Genomic DNA, 16447 nt, shown 5'->3' with positions numbered 1-16447 from the left:
AGTTGGTCCCAGCGGCGTACCATAAACTTGCTCGGATTTCAGCTATCAGAGGAGTTGGTCCCAGCGGCGTACCATAAACTGCATGGCGTCCTCAGTTCTGAAGTTCCCGTCTATTGTACTTAAGCTGTGTGTTTATTTTCAGACAGCTTTATATTATTCAAACCTTTATTTGTATTTATTCTAGAAGCTCGTGCACTTGTGACACCAATTCTGGGATGGTATTTAGACACCGTTATTATTTTGGATTATTTCAAAATTGTTTCGCATTTGCTTTCTTGTTATTAATACATTTAAAAATTATTTTAAAATGGATAATATTATTCTAACGTTGGCTTGCCTAGTTAGTGAAATGTTAGGTGCCATCACGGTCCAAAGGTGGAAATTTCGAGTCGTGACATGAGGCCATAGTTTATTCTGAAACTATCATATGCACTGCATTGCCATAGTTTACTCTTAAACTATCATATGCATACCCTTAACTTATCATATGAAGTTGTACTTTATTTGTCATTCTACTGTAGCCCATGTACAAACTAGATCAACCACTCCTGCAAAATATGTTGTTCCTATTAGACAATCAAACAAGGAGCGTCCGAATATCATTGAAGAGAATCTCCTATTGCCACAATATTCAGGAGTAGCAGCCCATGTACAAACAAGATCAATCACTCCTACAACACAAGTAATTGAGGAACAAGTTCAATTGGATTCTACAACTCCTATCGAAGATGAACAATGTGAAGAACAAGGTAAGAACATATAGATTTTATCTAAAAATATTTACATCATATTTCAGTCATAATGTCACGCCCCGAACCCAGGGGGCGAGACCGGCACCCGGTGCCTTATCTATACTTGCATATTAACTTGCGACTAAGAGACTCTGAATACATAATGTCATTCTTTGGCCATAGGGCCACATATTGCAAGATGATTTGCGAAGCAAAATATAAAACTGAACGAAAACTAATACTGGCTAAACAATAATATAAAGCGGGTCCGACAAGGCCTTCATACCTACTACACCTGACAAACCAACATATTATACATACAAGGCCTACAAGCCCAACATACTACACTAACTAACATGAAATGTCTACAAGCCTCAACGGATGGATGTACCGAGATAGGAACAGGACCCCGATCTACCCATAACCTATATACATATGTATATAAAATGTATACAAAACTTTAGACCCGGCAACTCCAAAGGACGTGGAGCTTACCGATAAAGCTGAACTCGGGCAACACCTACTAAGGAGGTCTACCTGTCTGTCTATCTGAACCTGCACGCATGAAATGCAGTGTCCCCAGAGAAAGGGACGTCAATACGAAATAATGTACCGAGTATGCAAGAAAATAATATAACTGAAAGCTGAAACTGAACTGATAATAATAATAATAGCTGAAAGTAACTTGGAGTCAAAGATAATCTGATGATATGCTCACCTGCTGATACTGACTCAATTCTCTCAATATAGTAAGTGAAATAGTTGTCCGGCCTTATAAGGCTCGGTATATATATACAACTTCTCTGCCGTAGTAGGTTCGCTCATAGGAGCCCGGCCATACTAGGCTCTGTATCTCGGCCAACTGAGCTCGCTCATAGGAGCTCGACCATAGTAGGCCTGGTATATACCATCTGATCAGAGGTTGCCCAATAGGGGCCTGCCCATCGATTATTGCTCGATGGTAATGAAAATATTGTAATACTGTATATATAGGCTCTTTGATCTCTTGACTGGAAGAAGACAATACTCAATTAAATATGAAGTCCCGATAAGGAGAATATTATCATTTATGAGACTAGGATAATGTATATAAATTCGGGAGTATGAACTTCTCTTTATGCCTCGTTATAAAATACATGTAATTACGAGATCTTGCCAAAATGAAGGAAGGGCTTAACCTTAACATATATGGAGTAGGAAAATATCCGTATGATATTCTTGGAAAAGGTTGCACCGTACTCCTTTAGAACCGCAAAAGCTTTCGTTGCTAAGGTGCTAATAATTCTCGTTGGAATTGTTTTGTTGCAAGAAAGTTTGTTGAAAACTTATTGGATTGAGTTTAGCGTCTGTTTTGAAATGTTTGAATTCGGAAAAAGGTTATGTGATTTCTTACTTGATTAGTTTAAGTCCAAATGAAGCCAAACTTACTAACTGTCTTACACGTGTCATGTGTATATTACTTTAGATGGCCACCGTTCAGTCAAGATTGTGAGTCACTTGAAGTTGAATGGGGGCCTGCCACATCATGCCATTTAATCCTTATCCCATATATCCCTAATTAATTAGGTAGTATCCCATTACCTAATAATTAACTAATTACCCACATAATTAAGAATTATCTCAAATTACTTAAAATACTACTCACTTTTAACATACCTTATACACCTTACTATCATGGTTATGTAGTACCTTGTATGACACTAGTCCATAAATACTGGGTATTACTGCTTGGACCGTATTGTATCCCAAATCAACAACCTTCAATGAAACTCATTTTCTTTGATTCGTTTACCCTTTATCTTTCACGGCACATACTTATTGCTTGATATAAATAGCATAAATGCTTATAATCTCAAAAAAATATCATCCCTGAGTCTACGTCAATTAACGGAAGATGAAACTTTAACCGTACAAAAATCGAGATGTAACATCCTTCCCCCTTAGAAATATTCGTCCTCGAATGTTTACTCTTAGATACTTTGGGAAAACTTTGCCAGTGTCTCCTCCGTACACTAGACTAAAACTAACCTGTACGCAACCAGAAAACATACTATACATGCCACACATGGCCACTGTCTATAAATAGCAACACTTGGCTTCACACAACTGTCCATTATAAATTCTGAGAGTAAAAAATGAGAGCTTACCTGATGACCTACTGGCCTGAATAGAGCTGTGCTGAGGTATCCCACCTCAAGCCATATCTTTAGTTTGAAATAGGTGGGATTATTTAGACTTCATTTCTTCCTCCGCTTCCCACGTCATCTCTTCCACATTCTTGCTTCTCCATAAAACCTTCACGGAGGCTACCTCCTTATTCCGTAGCTTGTGGATTTATCTGTCTAGGATGGCAACCAGAATTTCCTCATATAAAAAGTCCTCTGTAATCTGTACATCATCCGTGGGCACCACCCGGGTAGGATCGCCAATGAACTTTCGTAATATAGATACGTGAAAAACCGGATGGACAGATTCCAATTCCGACGGAAATTCCAACTCATAAGCTACTTGGACCACTCTCCGAATGATCCTATAAGGCCCAATATACTGTGGGCTAAGCTTGCCTTTGTTGCCAAACCTCATCACGCCCTTCATAGGCAACACCTTTAAGAATACCAGTCATTAACCCCGAACTCTACGTCTCATTGCCGCACGTCAGAATATGACTTCTTGCGATTCTGGGCTGTCGACTGTCACTCCTGGATAAGCTTTACTTTCTCTATGGCCTATTGAACCAGGTCTGGCCCATGTAACCCAGATTCTCTATTATCAAACCACCTTATAAGAGATCTGCACTTACGCCCATAAAAAGCGTCGTTCGGAGCCATCTGGATACTGGAGTGGTAATTATTATTATATGCAAACTCGATAAGAGGTAAATGTTCATCCCAACTTCTTTTAAAGTCCAACACACATGCTCGTAACATATCTTCGAGCGTCTGAATTGTGCGCTCGGCTTGTCCATCAGTCTGTGGATGAAAAGCTGTACTGAGATTCACCTGAGTCACTAGACCTCTCTGAAATGATCTCCAAAAATGTGTTGTAAACTGGGCCCCTCGGTCTGATATAATAGATACTGGTACTCCGTGTAGCTGCACTATTTCCTTAATATATAACCTTGCATAGTCTACTGCCGTATATGTAGATCTGACCGGTAGCAAATGAGATAATTTCGTGAGTCTATCAACTATCACCCATATGGAATAGAATTTACGATGAGAACGAGGTAAACCCGTGATAAAGTCCATCTTTATCGTCTCCCATTTCCCCGTCGGGATCTCTATAGTCTGCATTAGCCCTCCGGGCTTCTGGTGCTCTACCTTTAGCTACTGGCAACTAGGACACTGAGCGATAAACTCAGCAATGTTCTTCTTCATATCGTTCCACCAGTATACATCCTTAATGTCATGGTACATCTTTGTCAACCCAGGATGAATGTAGTACCACGAATAATGTGCCTCTGACATAATCCTGTCTTATAGCCCTGCTACATCTGGAACAAACAAACAACCCCTATATCTGAGAACTCTATCTCCCTTTATCTTTAACAATGGCTTCTTCTGCTGTAGAACTCGCTCTCTCAACTCGACCAACTATGGATCCTCGTACTGCCTCTCCTTTACTTCAGCTATGAGAGATGATTTTGCAGTATTTTGGAGTACAACTCCACCATCGCCAGAGTCTACTAACCGAACCCCCAAACAAGCCAATTGATGAATCTCTCTGGTTAACTTTCTTTTTTCGGCCTCTACATGTGCTAAGCTACCTATAGATCGGCGACTTAAGGCGTCTTCTACCATATTAGCTTTGCCTGGATGGTAGAGAATGTTAACATCGTAATCTTTCAATAACTCAAGCCATCGCCTCTGTCATAAATTCAATTCTTTCTGCTTGAAGATATATTGCAGGCTTTTATGATCTGTAAATACATCAACATGAACGCCATATAAATAATGTCTCCATATCTTAAGTGCATGGACAACTATAGCTAATTCGAGGTCATGGGTCGGATAATTCCTCTCGTGCTTCCTTAAATGCCTTGAATCATACGCAATTACCTTCCCATATTGTATCAGGACACACCCTAACCCGACACCTGAGGCATCACAATACATAGCATAACCATCTGGACCCTCTAGTAGTGCTAGACTGGCGCTGAGGTCAACCTGTTCTTAAGCTCTTGGAAACTGTGCTCGCAAACCTCCGTCCACTGAAACTTAGTTTCTTTCTGCGTGAACTTTGTTAATGGTGCCGAAAGAGAAGAAAACCCTCTACGAACCTCCGGTAGTATCCTACTAAGCCTAGAAAGCTACGAACCTCTGTCGGAGTGGTAGGTCTAGACCAGGATTTCACAACCTCAATCTTTTGGGTGTCTACCTTTATACCTCCATCGGATACAATGTACCCCAAGAATGCTACTGGCTTCAACTAGAACTCACATTTAGAAAACTTAGCATAGAATTTACTATCACAAAGGGTTTGGAGTACCGCTCGCAGGTGGTCCGCATTCTCATCCTCTGAACGTGAATAAACTAAAATATCATCAATAATTACTATCACGAACAGATCTAAAAATGGCCGGAATATGCTATTCATCAAGTCCATAAATACGGCAGGTGCGTTCGCCAACCCGAAGGACATGACAAGGAACTCGAAGTGGCCATATCAGGTCCTGAAGGCTGTTTTAGGAATATCTTTCTCCCGAACTCTGACCTGGTGGTACCCCGACCTCAAATCTATCTTTGAAAAGCATCTAGCTCCCTGCAACTGATCAAACAAGTCATCTATCCTTGGAATTGGATACTTATTCTTAATAGTTACCTTTTATCAGCTGCTTATAATCGATACACATCCTCAGCGAGCCGTCTTTCTTCCGTACAAACAGTACTGGTGCACCCTAAGGTGAAGTACTCGACCTGATGAAACCTTTCACCAGCAAATCTTTTAACTGCTCCTTCAACTCCTTCAATTCGGCAGGTGCCATTATATGCGGAGGGATGGATATTGGTTAAGTTCCTGGAAGCAAATCGATGCCAAAATCAATCTCACCCTCTAGAGGAATACATGGAAGTTCATTTGGGAATACATCTGCGTACTCTTTGACTACTGGAATCGACTAAAGTGTAGGTATCTCAGCATCTGCATCTCTAACTCGCATAATATGATAAATGCACCCTTTGGCGATCATCTTCCTCGCCTCCGACCGGTGTAGATACACTTAGTATTTTAGTCACTATACCAAACTTCCCCGCGACAAATGGGGTAATACATGATAAAGTAGATCCTGGATCTATCAAGGCATAAGTATTGTGAGATAAAATGGTCAACATACCTATCACAACGTCTGGTGAGCACTCCTGGTCTTGTCGACTCGCTAAAGCATAACTACGATTCTGGTTACCACCTGAACTGGACCCTCTACCTCGACCTCGACCTCGACCTCGACCTCTACCTACCGAAGACTGAGACTCGCGCCCTGAAGGATGCACAAACATAGATGATCCTATTGTTGAATTCGCTGGTTGTGTCATACCCACAGAATCTCTATTTGGACAATCTTACATCATATGCCCCGGACGTCCACATGTATAACAAGCATCAGAACCGGCTTGACATTGGCTCAAGTGTCCTCTACCACATATGTCACACCGCGGCAGAAATGGCCATGTCTGCCCTGAACCTCGCTGTCGCTGCAAACCTGACGCCCGGGAGGTTTCACCTTTTCCTGAATGAGTATAGCGGTCATACCAGTAACCCTGTAGCTGAGGTGGCGGAGGCCTATGTGGTCATTCGAAGTATTAGGGCTTATAACTGCCCTGAGACTGCTCCTGAGACCTGGAAAACCTCATCCTCTTATGCTGTCCTGACTCAGTCCTCTCTGTACCATGCTGTCGACGACTACCCCTTTCTATATTCTGGGCGAATGCCTGAATCCGAGAGATATCCATACTATCCTGCAATGCAACGATGGCACATGCCTCGGTCAACTCTGGGGCCAATCCTGCTATAAACTTGTGAATCTTGTCCCGCATAGTAGCAACTATGGATGGTGCATATCTGGCCAATGAGTCAAAACGGTGACTATACTCTTGAACACTTATATAGACCTGCTTGAGGGCTAGAAACTGATCAACTCAAGCCTGTCGGATCTCCCGCGGTATGTACTGGTCAAGGAAGGCATCCGAAAAATTCTCCCAAATAGCTGGAGGTGCATCACGTCCCCTGAACCTTGTCTATCCCTCATGCCAAAGGATGGATATATCTCGGAGTCAAAAAGCTATTAGCTCAACTGCCTCTTTTTCCGTGGTATGCATAACCCGAAAGATCCTGTGAAGCTGATCTATGAAATCCTACAGGTCCTCCCTCTGATATGTCCCCGTGAACTCTAGGGGACTCAAAGTAATAAACTCTCGGACCCTTAAACTCCCAGAGCCCTCAAAAGATCCTGCACTAGCGGATGCCCGAGCCTGTTGATGGGTAGCTACCAACTGTGTCAACAAATGCACCGCACTCCTCAAGTCCTGATCGGATGGAAGCGGAGGGGGGACTGGATGTGCGGTCTCCCTAGGAATCTTCTCAGGTAGTGGAGGAGCCGGTAATGGGCCTCATCTACTGGGGGGTACCCTGCTAGTCGCCTCACCTACTGCTGTATCTCTTCTCTTGCTAGCCGTAGTCTTCCTAGTCACCATCATCTGTGCATGCAAATGCCAACGCGTAAGTTTAACTCAAATTTCCTATAACTCAGTTCTATAGCATGATTTAGGTTTAAAAGAAGGGTAACCAACTCCTAAATGACTCGTAGTCCCCTGATTATATAATGTGATGCACAACACATCTATAAACAAGACCCTACTAGACACGACTTGTAGACTCCCTAGGATAGAACCGCTCTGATACCACTTTTGTCACTCCCCGAACCCGGGGGGCGAGACCGGCACCCGATGCCTTATCTATCCTTGCATATCACCTTGCGACTAAGGGACTCTAAACGAAAACTAATATTGGCTAAACATCAATATAAGGCGGGTCCGACAAGGCCTTCAAAGCTACTACACCTGACAAACCAACATATTATACATACAAGGCCTACAAGCCCAATATACTACACTAACTGATAGGAAATGTCTACAAGCCTCTACGGATGGATATACCGAGATAGGAACAGGGCCCCGACCTACCCATAACCTATATATATATATATATATATATATATATATATATATATATATATATATATATGTATATAGAATGTATACAAAACTCTAGACCCGGCAACTCCGAAGGACGTGAAGCTTACCGATAAAGCTGAACTCGGGCAACACCTACTAAGGAGGTCTACCTGTCTGTCTATCTGAACCTGCACGCATGAAATGCAGCATCCCCAGAGAAAGGGATGTCAATACGAAATAATGTACCGAGTATGCAAGGAAATAATATAACTGAAAGCTGAAACTGAACTGATAATAATAATAGCTGAAAGTAACTTGGAGTCAAAGATAATCTGATGATATGCTCACCTGCTGATACTGACTCAATTCTCTCAATATAGTAAGTGAAATAGTTGTCCAGCCGCATAAGGCTCGATATATATATATATACAACTGCTCTGCCGTAGTAGGTTCGCTCATAGGAGCTCGGCCATACTAGGCTCTGTATCTCGGCCAACTGAGCTCGCTCATAGGAGCTCGACCATAGTAGGCCTGGTATATACCATCTGATTAGAGGTTGCCTAATAGGGGCCTGCCCATCGATTATAGCTCGATGGTAATGAAAATACTGTAATACTGTATATATAGGCTCTTTGATCTCTTGACTGGAAGAAGACAATGCTCAATTAAATATGAAGTCCCGATAAGGAGAATATTATCATTTATGAGACTAGGATAATGTATATAAATTCGGGAGTATGAACTTCTCTTTATGCCTCGTTATCAATTACATGTAATTACGAGATCATGCCAAAATGAAGGAAGGGCTTAACCTTAACATACCTGGAGTAGGGAAATATCCGTATGATATTCTTGAAAAAGGTTGCACCGTACTCCTTTAGAACCGCAAAAGCTTTCGTTGCTAAGGTGCTAATAATTCTCGTTTGAATTGTTTTGTTGCAAGAAATTTTGTTGAAAACTTATTGGATTGAGTTTAGCGTCTATTTTGAAATATTTGAATTAGGAAAAAGGTTATGTGATTTCTTACTTGATTAGTTTAAGTCCAAATGAAGCCAAACTTACTAAATGTCTTATACGTGTCATATGTATATTACTTTAGATGGCCACCGTTCAATCAAGACTCTGAGTCACTTGAAGTTGAATGGGGCCCGCCACATCATGTCATTTAATCCTTATCCCATATATCCCTAATTAATTAGGTAATATTTTATTACCCAATAATTAACCAATTACCCACTTAATTAAGACTTATCTCAACTTACTTAAAACACTACTCACTTTTAACATACCTTGTACAGCTTACTATCATGGTCATGTAGTACCTTGTATGACACTAGTTCATAAATACTAGGTATTACCGCTCGGACCGTATTGTATCCCAAATCAACAACCTTCAATGAAACTCATTTGTTTTTGATTCGTTTACCCTTTATCTTTCACGGCACGTACTTGTTGCTTGTTATAAATAGCATAAATGCTTATAATCTCAAGAAAATCTCATTCCCGAGTCTACATCAATTAACGGAAGACAAAACTTTAATCGTACGAAATTTGAGATGTAACATCCTTCCCCCCTTAGAAATATTCGTCCTCGAATGTTTACTCTTAGATACTTTGGGAAAACTTTGCCAGTGTCTCCTCTGTACACTAGACTAAAACTAACATGTACGCAGCCAGAAAATATACTATATATGCCACACATGGCCACTGTCTATAAATAGCAACACTTGGCTTCACACAATTGTCCATTATAAATTCTGAGAATAAAAAATGAGAGCTTACTTGATGACCTACTGGCCTGAATAGAGCTGTGCTGAGGTTTCCCACCTCAAGCCATATCTTTTGTTTGAAATAGGTGGGGGTATTTAGACTTTATTTCTTCCCCCGCTTCCCACGTCATCTCTTCCACATTCTTGCTTCTCCATAAAACCTTCACGGAGGCTACCTCCTTATTCCGTAGATTGTGGATTTGTCTGTCTAGGATGGCAACCAGAATTTCCTCGTATGATAAGTCCTCTGTAATCTGTACATCATCCGTGGGCACCACCCGGGTAGGATCGCCAATGCACTTCCGTAACATAGATACGTGAAAAATCGGATGGATAGAATCCAATTCCGACGGCAATTCCAACTCATAAGCTACTTGGCCCACTCTCTGAATGATCCTATAAGGCCCAATATATCATGGGCTAAGCTTGGCTTTGTTGCCAAATACATGTAATTACGAGATCATGCCTAAATGACGGAAGGGCTTAACCTTAACATACCTGGAGTAGGGAAAAATCCGTATGATATTCTTGGAAAAGGTTACACCGTACTCCTTTAGAACCGCAAAATCTTTCGTTGCTAAGGTGCTAATAATTCTCGTTGGAATTGTTTTGTTGCAAGAAATTTTGTTGAAAACTTGTTGGATCGAGTTTAGCGTCTGTTTTGAAATGTTTGAATTAGGAAGAAGGTTATGTGATTTCTTACTTGATTACTTTAAGTCCAAATGAAGCCAAACGTACTTAATGTCTTACAGTTTTGTGAGTCACTTAAAGTTGATTATGGGGCTGCTATCATGTCATTTAATCCTTATCTCATATATCCCTAATTAATTAGGCAATATCTCATTACTCAATAATTAACCAATTACCCACATAATTAAAAATTATCTAAATTTGATTAAAATACTGCTCACCTTTAACATACCTTGTACACCTTACTATCATGGTCATGTTATACCTTGTATGACACTAGTCCATAGATACCGGGTATTATCGCTCGGACCGTATTGTATCCCAAATCAACAACCTTCAATGAAACTCATTTTCTTTGATTCGTTTACCCTTTATCTTTCACGTCACGTACTTATTGCTTGTTATAAATAGCATAAATGCTTATAATCTCAAGAAAATCTCATCTCCGAGTCTACGTCAATTAACTGAAGACGAAACTTTAATCATACGAAAAGCGAGATGTAACACATAAAAAATGTATTGGCAATAGTGATTTGGTGGTTTTCTTTGGTTCGTATAGTTGAAGACCCTTCTAATCAAACAAGAACAAGAGGTAAAACATAGATAAAAAATATACATGGACGACATGAGCGTAAATTGATTTTACTTAACAACTTAAATCAACCCGTCGGTCCTAGTGAAGCGGTTGTGATTGAGTTTGGAAACTTTCTCGGTGCATTGGGAAGGAGTGCGACTCTATGTCCTCTTGATATTTTGGATTGGAGGAAGATGGACACAAAAGAGGATATATGGGAATATACCAAGGTCTAAACTTCTTAATTTTTAATTTTTGTTTGAAAATCTTTCATATTTTCTGCACTAACAGATTTGAGACCAATTGTAGGATAAAAATGATATTTTCGAAGCTGAAAAAAATAGACTTTGGAATCAGTTCAAGATGCCCGGAGAAAGTACAAGAGTAAATTGAAAAAAGATCACTTTGGCGCCTATGAAAATGATGAAACTCGAATGCAACATATCCCTGAAGATGTTCCAGCTTCTCAGTATGTGACTTTTTACTTGTTCTTCTTCTTCTTGAACTTCTTATTAAAGTTCTTCTTCCTCTTGAACTTCTTTAAGTTCTTCTTCTTCTTCTTCTTCTTCTTCTTCTTCTTCTTCTTCTTCTTCTTCTTCTTCTTCTTCTTCTTGGCCATTGTTATTGTCTTTCCCTTCTTTCTCTGCTTCACTGCTGCTGTTTTTTTTTTCCTTTTCGTGTTTCACTTTGTTGCTATTGCATATACACTCTGCTTGCTACTGCTATTTTTTAAAGACTAGCCAAAGGCCTTGCAATCTGAAATTTCCTAAAACTACTAAACAAAATACAATCATACTTGGACAAGATGTACAACACCAAAAGATATTATTGCAGTTGCTCCATACTCATGATTGAAGCAAGAAAACCACTAGTTTTGACCAAATACCAGAGCGCATAGGGTTTAACTTTATTGTTGCTTCTAATTTGTGAACTATTGATCCAGTGTAGCTATATTATCTTATTTAATAGGCTTAAGGGTGCTTTACTGTTTTCCTTTTCTAATTTCTTCCTATTGTATGTGAATTTCCTACTTGTCTTAAAAGGAAAGTAGATTATCATCTACTGTAAAGAATATCAGTTATTTTTAACATTAATCTAATCTTCTAAATATGCATTGAATACATTGTGAGTTGATCCACAGTATTTTTACCAGGGCTTAATGCTTCTTAAGTGCTTCATGTAGCCTTGTATTTATAGAAATTTATTACCACATCTTCATTTTTCTTTTCGAAGTTTTGTTGAGAAAACTCGTCCAGTTGTTGTTTGATGTTTCTTTCTGTTACCAGAAAGTTATTACCACATCTTCATTTTCCTTTTCGAAATTTAGCTGAGAAAACTCGTTCAGTTGTTGTTTGATGTTTCTTTCTATCGTCCAGTTTAGTTGTGATGCTGTTTTATGATGTAATAGTGTTCGAAGATGTTAAGGCAGATTGTTGATTAAAAAACAACAGACTAGAGAGTTCTTTGATATGGTTTGTCTGTTGCTGATTCTGGTTTGTTGTATGTTGTTAAAGAAGTTAAATATCATTGTAACAAACTGGAGAGTTGAAAATTATTCTTGTGTATAAGATAATGTTGTTTTGAGCAGGTTAAAATATATGGGATAGTCGTATTTATTGAGAAAATTTTGCCGAAAATTTTAAAAATTTGCAGAGTTAGAAAATTTTTGAGTTATCAAATTGGTCATTCAATTACTTTGTGATTCAATTATCTTAAAATTTTCTTTGTTTAATTATTTCTGATTGAATTTTGTAGGTGCATCGATTGGGGATGACAGCAGTGATGAAGACCTTACTTGAGTGTTATTGAACGTTGATAGACTTTCTATCATCATGTTCAAGGATATTTTAGTTCAGAACTTTTTGTATGCAAATTAAAACTCATCTATCTATTTTGACTTTTGAATTGTTGATCAAACAATATATTCATATTTGGTTTTTGTATATGTATAATGTGAGTTGGTAATTTTAATCTTATTTCGTGGTTTATATAAGTTATAGTGTATAAAATTTTATTGCATAGAAAAATATTCGTCATTTTGCTTCCATAAATATTAGAAATTACAATAGCGAATTGTTGTAATAGACAATATAACCGTTCCAATAGACCTAGCAAACAACAATAGCAATCCTCTAATAACCGTTGGAATATGTTGCAATAGGGTACAGATAATTGTTCCAATATATAACAAAACCTTAAAATATATCATGAAAATCGTCGCAATAGACTTAATAAATCATTAGTATAATTATAACACAATGGTTTATAACGGTTCCAGCAAACAGAAAATTGTCCCGTTAGATTGATCAATGATAACAGTTTCATAACCGTTACAGTAGCTATATACGGAGACGGTTTTGAATCCGTTGCAATTAACCGTTCAAATTGACCTATTGTAATGCTGGATCTTGAAACGCGTCCCAAACCGTTCCATTAACCCCATAAGGATGGTTATAGTAGCTATAGCTACAGTTTTGAAAGGGTTGCCATAGGCTTAATTTCTAGTAGTGTACAACAAGTATTTTTACTTTTGGAGATTGAGCCAAATAAATTATAATGAATTAAACATAATCAAGTGTCAAAATCAGTTTGTTATACCATTGTGGTCGAACGTGAAAAAGATTACACATTATATTGACATATGTAAATCAACACAGAGACATATCAAATAAAAAGGCAGTGAGGGGGTAGAAAAAGGTCATTTACCAGACATCACCATAAGTGAAATAGAAAGCATAACTGCGAGCCATGATAACAATATTACTAAGACGGAGCTGAAAGATAAGAGAATTATGTATTATTACAGTGCAATTTTTGCCTCATGAAGAGCCATGAATTTATAGGCCTCTTCTCCCCCATATTTTGCCTATCTAATTTACAACCTGTCTTTAAGTAGCAATACAACATTATGTATCTATAACTAGGGATTCTCAGCTACGAGTTTATAAAATATGGCTATTACCTAACATTAGCCACATAAATCAAATTTTGGTGGCTATTCATAATTTCATAAAATTGTTTAGCTACACAAATTAAACTGACAGTTAATTTCTCATTTTTGTTACAGTTTCTCGGTATCGTGGCAATAACTGCCAAAATAATTACAAATTTATTGCTACACTAAAACATCTGTAGCTAATTATTAGCTTTTGCCATGTCTTTGAAGTTGTTATAGTAAAAAACTATTTTTTCCACAATAAATTATGTCAATTTTATAGCTAAATGAACATCTTTGCTTCAATTTATAAAATTTGTGCCTATAGTTAGCTCTATAGAAACAACTAATTATCATGACAAAACGATATAGCTACGAATTTATATAGCGACAATAAGTAGTGTAGCCAATTTGAAGTTTTGCTCTGCATTTGAAATCAGTGCAGCAATTGTAATCTTTTACCCACGATACATGTGTTTGAACATAATTTTATAGCTAAAAAAATGGTTTTGCCTCAATTTTCAAAAATCATAGCAACTGTTGGGACATAATAACTAAATTTATTTGTCATGACAAAATAATATAGCTACAAATGTAGAAACAAAATAAATTGTCGTAGCAAAGTATAATATTTTTTGATCATGCACTTAAAGTAACCGTAAAATACTATAAACATAACTAAAGTTTCATAGTTAGATGAATTATTATAGCAATATTCATATATACCTGCTTTTCAGAAGATTTCTACATTCATGAAATCAATACAAAATTTGTTTCGATAAACAACTGGGTTATATTTAAAATTTAATCTATTGATCTAACAAAAAAAATCGATAAGTTTCCCTTGTAACTAGATAATACATCAACATACATCCTGTAGAAAAGAATATTTGAACTCAATCCAACTACAATTATCAACTCAACACTATTAAATATTAATTCATATTCAATCAAAATAATTCAATTTAATAAAGTAATACATAAATTTAGTAAACTAATAAAGAATCAAACATCATCTCTCAAGTAAATAAGTAAAAGTTTTAAAATTTACTGAGTATAAAATAAATATGCATATAAGGCTTTTATATATTTAGAGTAACAAATCTTCATCATTAGTTTCAGAAATTGATTCCATGTCTTCAATAATATTATCAGTTGAGGTTGTATAAGTGCTGATAACAACAAGATCATTTCTTCACCAGTATATAAAGTCTTCATATTCCTCGAATGTACACGAGAAATCTTGAGCATCTTGTTGAAATATTTCTACACTGACAGTACTATCAATTGGGATGATGAAGCCATTCAAGACAATTGACCAATTGGGATGAATATTATGACATAAAACTTGTTCAGCTTGAGATGCAAGCACAAATGATTCATTTGTTGCTAGCTTTTGGTTAGTATTGACACTAACAAAGTCATGTTTATCTATTTTTACTCCTTTTTCAATGTGATCAACATCCCACCAATCACATTTAAATAAAACAATCCATTTACCTTTGAAGTATTGAAGTTCTAGTATTTCGGTTAGAACACCATTATAATTTATGTTTTGACCATTCGTTACTCCTCTTTCTAAAACACCACTATTTTGCTTGACCTTGATTCCTTCGAGTTATTTAGTATGAAACTTAAAACCATTTATTTCACCACCCTTGAATCTTTGAATTCCATCAAAAGGACCTCTAGCTAAAAAATATAACCCGCAATTTCCATGTAAATTTTCTTCCTTGTGCATTTGTACAATCTGTACAAAAATAAATAATTAATCTAGTGATACTAAATAAGTATGAAAATTGGAATTGAAAATACAATGAAAACTTACTCGATGAAAAAATCAATCATCGAAGTCCATGTTCCTACTATTCTGCCCACATTCACTGCTTAAAAATAAAAATAATAATCGAGAAAAAGCTAACAAAATCAAATTAGCGATGTACAATACCATAAGGAAACATACCGTAAAAATGGTTGAACTACTTCACAATTTCTCAAAACATAAAGATGAACTTGTTTTCGCTCAAACTCTTCAAGATTTCTGGATGTATCTCTTAATAAAGGGCAACCTTTTTGTTGAAACATTGATAATCCACAGTATGACTCAACATGATCACCTTCATCATTTTTGTCCATTCGACTATATCCATTTCCACTTTCATATAATTACCTTGAATAAAATATTAGACTTTCTTCAACAATATACCCTTATGTAATAGATCTTTCAGGTCGACTTCTATTGCCAACATAACATTTCAATTTGCTCAAGAATCTACATGATATAATATTCGGTTAAATGCTTAGCATGATAAATTAAAAAGCCACATAAAATTAAATCGAAATTACAAAAAACTAAAATATATTGCTCTATTGGGTACATCCATCTGTATTGTACAGGTCCAACAAGCTTAGCCTTTATTGAAAGACAAATGACCACGTGCACCATAATATCAAAAAATGTTGGTAGAAAGATTTTTTCTATTTTTCTCAATGTTAGTGGAATTTGAGTTGCAAATTTATCCAACACATCATCAATTCTTATATTTTTTTAAACATAACTCTCTGAAGAAAATACTTAG

The 16447-nt window shown here is 37.3% G+C and overlaps 2 long non-coding RNA genes across 2 annotated transcripts; one reads left to right on the top strand and one right to left on the bottom strand.

Moving 5' to 3' along the window:
- The first annotated feature begins 523 nt into the window (after positions 1-523).
- Positions 524-11162, top strand: LOC108945246 (uncharacterized). The gene is made up of 2 exons (XR_004507123.2): positions 524-749; positions 10919-11162. It is a non-coding gene; the product is annotated as an uncharacterized lncRNA (long non-coding RNA).
- Positions 11163-11265: 103 nt separating this feature from the next.
- Positions 11266-13728, bottom strand: LOC108945247 (uncharacterized). The gene is made up of 2 exons (XR_001969377.3): positions 13640-13728; positions 11266-11705 (listed from the first exon to the last, which is right to left on the bottom strand). It is a non-coding gene; the product is annotated as an uncharacterized lncRNA (long non-coding RNA).
- Between the last annotated feature and the right edge of the window lie 2719 nt (positions 13729-16447).

Source organism: Nicotiana tomentosiformis, chromosome 6 (genome assembly GCF_000390325.3).
Source record: "Nicotiana tomentosiformis chromosome 6, ASM39032v3, whole genome shotgun sequence".
Classification (NCBI taxonomy): domain Eukaryota; kingdom Viridiplantae; phylum Streptophyta; class Magnoliopsida; order Solanales; family Solanaceae; genus Nicotiana; species Nicotiana tomentosiformis.
Note: the sequence above shows the minus strand (reverse complement) of the source record. Positions and strands in the feature narration are given on the sequence as shown.